The sequence below is a fragment of the Hoplias malabaricus genome, chromosome 1, assembly GCF_029633855.1.
Source record: "Hoplias malabaricus isolate fHopMal1 chromosome 1, fHopMal1.hap1, whole genome shotgun sequence".
In the NCBI taxonomy this organism is placed as follows: domain Eukaryota; kingdom Metazoa; phylum Chordata; class Actinopteri; order Characiformes; family Erythrinidae; genus Hoplias; species Hoplias malabaricus.
In genome coordinates this window covers 47,272,346-47,280,140 of record NC_089800.1, presented here as the reverse complement: position 1 = coordinate 47,280,140, position 7,795 = coordinate 47,272,346, and positions in this window count along the sequence as shown.

The following is a 7,795-nucleotide window of genomic DNA, read 5'->3' as shown; positions in this document are numbered from 1 at the left end:
ATGTGATGACATACATAAATTGAGAAGAGTACAGTGCAGTGAATGTCTTGTTTGATGTGTGGAGAATTGGTTGCAGTACGGATGTTTATGATTGGCAAAAATAAATCATTGTATTTGGACATGCTAAAGGCCATAGTGTGAAGGATGTAGCTGAATTTGCAGGTGTACTGAAGTATACGAACATACAGGTTGTCAAGCAGTGGCAAAAACTGTCTACAAGAATGTCTCATCAGAACTGTGGTCGAGAGGCAAAACTGATAGACAGGAACCTCTGATGTGTTTCACAGCATAAAAATCAATTCACTTCCAGGCAAGAATTGCTTCTAGAAGTCAACACATCTTTCACAACCGATTTCTGAAAAAAAAACATTCTGTAGGGAACTGCAAACCATGAACATATGGAACCGTTTGGCATGCTCAGAGACCTTTTGCTCACTTTAGCTCACAAAGTTGCCCAGTTACAGAGGGCAAAGAAACAAAAAAATGGTTCCAATGAATCTTGTTTCTACTTGTATGTGAATAATGCTGGGCATCGTATTCATTGGAGACCACAGGACACCTTCAATTAGGACTGCATTCAAGGTGTAGTTCAAGTTGAAGGAGACTCTGTGATGTTCAAGGGTGTTTTAAGTAAGCAGAAATTGTCCTTTGGTTGAAGTGACAGTAAAGTTTATCCAAATCTAATCACTGCTGTTATTTGTGCTTGTAGAGATACGACACATCATTAAGTTTGTTTCAGTCACAGATGATTTACGTCTTCAGTGGACTTATTTATGTTATTTATGATTAAAAATCATCAGGCCAAAAAAAATGTGATCTAGTGTGGCAGGCCTAACTTTAGTAAAATTTCTGTGGAATGATTGACAATGATGGAAGCGGTATTATTAAATTACAGACCTTTTTATAAGACAAAAATGTCCAGATTTGAATGATACCAAAATAATTTTTTTTATCAAATTAATCTGTGGCCTTCTATTCACTATACATTGCTAAAGCCTAGTAAAATAAACTGATGGATTTTAAGATTATTATTACATCCACATTAAATGACATGGCTCATTCTTTTGGGCAGGGTTGAGAATTTAATGAAAAAATTTCAGACATAATGACATTTGCGAAGAACTGACTCTGATTAGGCAGCATGGCTAACTGAATTAATGTGTAATGGTATAATTGTTTTAGAATAAAGGGCAGAAACCTTGACATCAAATAAGCCTAAACTACAAGATGTTCAACTTCACCAGCTCATTGTGAAATGCAGAAATAGCTCAAGTAGTTACTTAAGTATGTTTTAAAGGGCCTATACCCTGCTTTTTATTTTTATTTTTATTTATTTTGTTTGTTTGTTTTGTCCCCCTCCCCCCCTTGAGGTCCATTAAGGACATGTGTGAGAGTTTTTGACTGTGCTTATGCCTTTAAGAGTACTGGCCTCCATTCAGTGCTCTATTCAAAACACTGTCTAGGCTTAAACACTTAACATTAGCATTAATGGGCATGACGTCACTGCTGCAAGTTGACTAAGGGTTATGAAATATTGTTAGTGTCTGTGACATCACAAATACATTTTTAAGGACTGGTGAGAGTATGTTACATTTTGTAATGTTAACATATACAAGAGCTAACCTGTTTATTTTTTATTGTTTTTTGTGAAGAAAATTGAGCAGTGAAGAGGTTTTAAATTTGGTGAACATATTATTTGGTTCAGTCAATAGACAATACTTTCCCTTCACCTTGAGCAGAGACTATGGTGAAGTTCAGCCATTGCAGTACATGCTGGCACTACGTAGCATTTGGATCCTTCAGTGTCTTCATCCTGTGCCAGCACCAATGGGCAGAGGCACTAAACAAACATAATGAGATAGCATGGAGCTAATCGACAGGATGGATGACCATTGGCTGAGCTCTTGGCTCCTTCCAACACCCCGCCCCCTTTTTCCCTTCCCCATGCAGCAGGCTCCCACCACAACAACAGGGGTGATTGAGATTGACAGCCTGTGCACACATAAAGAGATTACGTAGAAATCCCTCGGAAGGCAACACTTTAGGACAGCGAGCATTTGGATGGCTATAACAGCTGTAATTCAAAGGTCATCCATGCGTGAAGAGAACGTCCGTGCTAGCCCTCTGTGGCAGGGGACACTTTAACCAACCGGCCACATCTCAGAAAGGTCAATGAGCTGTGCACACGCTTCCAGACTGTCCGTTGGGTTTGACCTAGTTGAGCTGAAAGATCCAAAACACATTCAAAACACACTGAACAGCAGTATGATTAGCCTGGGCCCAAAAGGTGCTTAAGAAGTTGGCAGAGTGCCACAGACTACCTTTTGTATCTTCTCTAACTTCTCTACATTCCCAAGCTTCTGTCTTCACTACTGTCTTTTTTTTATCCTTACTCATCAGAGGCACCCTCCAAAAGTTTTGGTCAAGAGACTGAAAAAAAATTATTGTTTGTTATGTTTTGTTGTTGTTGTTGTTGTTGTAACTGAATATTGAAAGACATAAATGGGCCAAAGGTTATGGTGCATTTTGTATTACATTTTCTCCTATTGTGTACCTAACTAAATACAAACAAACTTGTGCTCTAAAATAGTCAGAAATTACCTTTATAAAAGTCATTTTCCTGCAGGGGCCGTGTTAATTGATTTCAATTTTTTTAAAAAATCAACAAACCATGTAATTTGATCAGGGAAATAAAAAATGACTCATTTTGTAAAAAATGAGTGTATCTACACCCCTTGGCCTAGGTTATGTTGAGTCGTATATGGCATAATCTTCAGCTGTTAGGCCTGAAGGGTTTTTTAGGGGGTGACCAATGGAAAAATAAAGGGGCCACAGTAATAGTTCTTATTATCTAAACAAGTGTTACACAGGCACAGGCAGCATAGGAGTGAAGTGTGCTGATGAAATTTCACATGATGCAGCAGAAAACCTAATTACACCGATTAATGTCCCATGGAATGTGCCATTACCTAAACGGCTCCCCAAAAAGAGAGAGAGAGACAGAGACTGGGCTTCAGCAGTGCAACTTTCCAGTCTAAATGCTAATGGATGTCTAAAATCTAGATTAGAATATGTATGTCCTGACTTTCCCCTGTGCTGGGGGAGTAAGGTTTTCAGCAGTCTTTAATTCCCCTACTGGAGCACTGGAGTTGACAATGACAGTAAGCCTGGCTGAGCCTCCACCTCCACCCCACCCTCCCTAACTCTACACTCTTTCCTCTTCCTTCTCTGCTATCAGTCCTAATTCCTCTCAATGGATCTTATGAGAAATATTTTAAGCTATCTGTGCCAGGGTAAAGAGATCTCTCTCTCTCTCTCTCTCTCTCTCTCTCTCTCTCTCTCTCTCTGTGTCTCTGTCTCTCTCTCTCTCTCTCTTTCTCTTGCCTCCCATCACACCTGTCTGTGTTTCTCATTAATGATTTAAAAGCAGTGTTTTACCAAACATTCTTCTGATTTCACCAGTCTTCTGATTGGCCATAACATGACTAGTGCCTTAAGTTAGATTTTTTCTTTTTAGTTTATCATTAGATCTGAGGCATAATATTAGAAATGTACTATCTAGGATCAGTGCTAGACATTTCTGTACAAAATCTAAATAGAAAACAGAAAAATAGAAAACTCCTCTGAAAAATTTAAATTTGGAAAATGCCCTCATCGATGTGGACATGGTCTTAATATTCTAATAAACCCTCTATAACTGGCGCACCAAATTTAGCCTACATCATCATGGCAAAGCACATGGCCTTGTGGTTTTGATTTCACAGATATTTAGGAACTTACTGAGGTTTTGATCTCAGTAATCAAGTTACCAGTACTTTTAAAGATGCACAGTGGTGGTTTCAGGGAGATAAGGAATTATACAGACACACATACATGAAATTACCAGTGAAGAGTTTGAAATTAATTCACTCAGTGTGAACCTTGTGAAATGTGCACTGTTTTTACTCAGTATGAGGCTCATTGTTGCAGCAGTGTAGCTGCTCTTTTACCTGCTGTGAGGCTTGTATTTGCAATGAGGTGGGCTGGTTTTATTCAGTCTGAGTCTTGAAATGAGTGCTGGTTTTATTCAGAACAACTCTCATGTGAGGCTTGGAATTACTGCCAGCTCAAGCATGAGATTGGTCAGACTTAAAGAGAGGGAGGTGCCATTTTATTCCTTTCTTTAGCCATTTAAAGCTTTGACCATTTTAGTTTAGTTAGGTTTATTTCCATGCATATGAATGTGTTATCTGATGGTGTCTGTGTAGTGGTATTCCACGTTTTACATTTTTACTTTTATTTTTCAAGCCTGACCAATAGACAAAGGTTTCAGTGACATTCCTAAATAGCAACCCTTTGTGGAACTATTAGTAAAAAGTGAGTGATTGAGTGACTGAATGAATGACTGCGTGATTAAAAAAAAGTTTCATGAGGTGCTGCTTCTTCCTTTACTAGCCACATTAGCATTCATAGTTTCAGGGTATTGTGAATGTGACAAACATCAGACACTAAACATGTCTTGGCAAATCAAATAAGATTGGACTAAGAAGCATAATCTGCAAATTACTATAATTATTATTATTTTAACCATTGTTTAAGTGGCATATTGAGAGCCGTTTTATGTAAGGTGTTCAAGACTAGTTGGCTAAACAGAAGGCAACCGCCATTGAGGAACCACCATCTATCTTAATGACCTTACAAACTAACAAATACAGTGCTAATAGAAGTTGTTGTGCTTGTTCCTGGCCTGGTGTTTGCAGCTGCATGCTGAGGCACAAACCTCTGCACAGCGGATTGGCGAACAGGAAATGGACTTGACAGGCTTGTAGCCATGAGCTTGACACACACAGCCTTCAGCTGAGCCTGTCACTAGGGCTGCACCCCACCCCCACCCTCCACATGTCACCCCTCCTTCACCAACACACACACACACACAGGCTGTCACCAGGCATTAGGAAGACATACACACACACATACACACAGTCTGGGTCATTCACAACACCAGTGATGCTGGGCTTCTCCCTGTTGAGCCTAGGCTGAATCCCTGAGCTTGCCAGACAGCAGCCATGCGCTTGGTTTGTAAACGCAGGCAGTGAGGCTTGTCTAGAGTCCATCTTTGAGCTTGTGCAGGGGAATTTGTGCTGCTTATGCTTGAGCATGAAAGAGAGGAAGATAAAAAAGATTTAAAAAAAAACTAATCTATGTCTGTGGTCTGATCAAATGAGCAGCTGACGTTACAAAAAAAGCATCAGCCACCTCACATGCCGCTTGTATCACTGACTTCCAAATGACATTGAACTCAGGATTGTCAGGAAAAGGAGATGCATAGCCTGCTCTAATTGGATCAGCCACTGGTGTAGAGGACGAACAACGGCATGTTCATCTCGACCTCATTCGACTAGTTACGGCCAGAAGGGCCACCGTGTGACAAGAAGGATGTTTTAAGCAGCAGTAGGAAATAGTGATTTTATTCCATTACATATGTGTACTTAAGTATCAGTTTACAATTTGTCTTTTTCTCAAGTATTACTTAAACAACATAAAATGCAATAAGTGCAAATAATATCTGTCCTTTTTCAATCCTTTTCAGTTTGGCCTTGAAAATATTCTTTACCTATTTTAAAGCCTCTAATGACTATCTCTACTTTATTTCACTCTTGTAAGATCACTTATTTAATTATTGGTTTATTTTTTACTGCATCTAATCAAATACACATCCTTACAAAATCAAATGGGCCGTAACTATGTTAGCAGGCCTCTGAGGTCATATATCTTTATGTCATCATTGTAAGCCACATGAACCTATACGTTTGTCACATCCATTTTTTTGGATCAACAGTGACTGGATGACTATTATGTGGGCAATCGTTAGAAAACCGTTTGGATACGGTACCCGTACTTTTATTTAAGCACAGTTTGTCTGTAGTATTCCACCTCTGTTAAAACCTTTTCAACTATTTAGAAGGACAAATGTGCCTTAGAGCCTTGATGGACAAAAACCCTCATTTAGACTAAACTATAATACATCATGGATGACATCATTAGGCTACATTCAGGAGTCCTCCCAGCAGGACAGGCCTCTACCATTGTCATTCGTGCTTTGAACCAAAACAACATGACTGATTCAAAACTATGAGCAAAAGAAGCTCAGTGGTATCCTCCACATGAAAATGAATCCTCAGAGAAGGCGCACATGCCTTTCTTTGTGCAGATACTCTGTCTAATAAAATATGAATCACAAAGCAATACATTTCCAGTGCAAACACATTTTATTCTGTCCAGGGGCAAATTCTGCCCTATATTAAAGTGAAGACAAACCATGTGCTGGTGTAAACTCAGGCTCCCTATCCACTGTTCACCCCTCTACTTCTGCCCTCAGGCTTTTTTTTTATTTCAGATTTGTCTGCTCACACACATTATTTTTCTTTTCTTCCCTTTTTTCAGGTTGACCTTAAAGCACATGACTAATCAGAGAGACAAGAGCAACAGTGTTTATGCACTGTTAGACACTACAGCCCTATCACACAGTTCTGGAGTAACTGTTAGCACAATTTTATGTCCTAATTATAAAAATAATTGACAGCACAATGTGATATAAAATGTATATTGCACAGAACTTTTCTGAAGAACCTCTTGTAGTACAAGAAGGTTTCAACTTGTAATAAACTGTATAGTAACATGCAACTGGTTACCTTTTTTATTAAATATATTTTGCCAAATTAAAATTCTTTACAATTTGGTTTTCAAATCACAAATATATTTGTCAAGGGCATACTGTAATTGGTAAACTCTTTTTGTATTTGTTTGCTTTCTTTTATTAGTAATAATAATATATTAATAAGTCTCTACAGTAATAAGTCCCACAATTGTAAAACGTGTAAAAGTTAACCATGGGGCATGATTTTTAACTCTGTCTACATTCCAGCCATTTTTCTGGAGTGTGAACTATCATTTAAGAAAAGATACTGTGGCTACTGTCAAACGAGCAATAAACATAACCCTATTATATATATTAGTTCTGGGAAAATTGACATATGGATTAATATTCTGTCATATCCTGTGGTAAAAGAGTTTTTGTGGGTTCTCTCAGGAATGGAGGCACTGAAGAAGGCTTTTAGTGATGCAATGTATGGCACAAATCAGATGAGTCATTCAATAGTGGCTAACCTTAAGTGTTGAACAACACAGTAATTGTGTAAAAGATTACAAGTGAGTGCAATTTTTTTAACAATCATCTCTCCCATTATCTGTTATAAAGGATTAGAAGATGAGGTCTTTAAGGGCTGACTACTTTTGCTTGGTGGGTTCTTATCAGAATAGTAGTGACAGCCTTAAATCTCTATAGCACTGCTGTGTATAATCTACACTGTAAAATAAATGCATTCCACTATTATCTCTGTTATTAACATCATGATTTCTTATTCAGTGTGAATCATAAATGTTACTGACCTCTTGTGATAATATGATGTTAAGCCAGCACCCCATGTAAAATTAATCCTGTCCAAATATGTCCTAAGACATTGGAGGCAGAAATGCAATGTCAGCACTACATTGTGCAGTCAGGTTGTATGGATCAATAAATATACATTTTTTAAATGACAATTTATACAAGTCACAGTATGCTGGCTGAGTATAAAAATAATGAATGTTTATTCCTGTTGCCATTGTACCACTAAACCAAACCTCTAAAATGGCGTTGGTGATGTCATTGGCATGTGACTGACAAGGACCGAGCCTATTTTTTCTAGCCATTAATTTTCATGTAATTATTTTTCAATTTTAGCTAATTGCCCCTATTATGTCGACATTGCCTTGT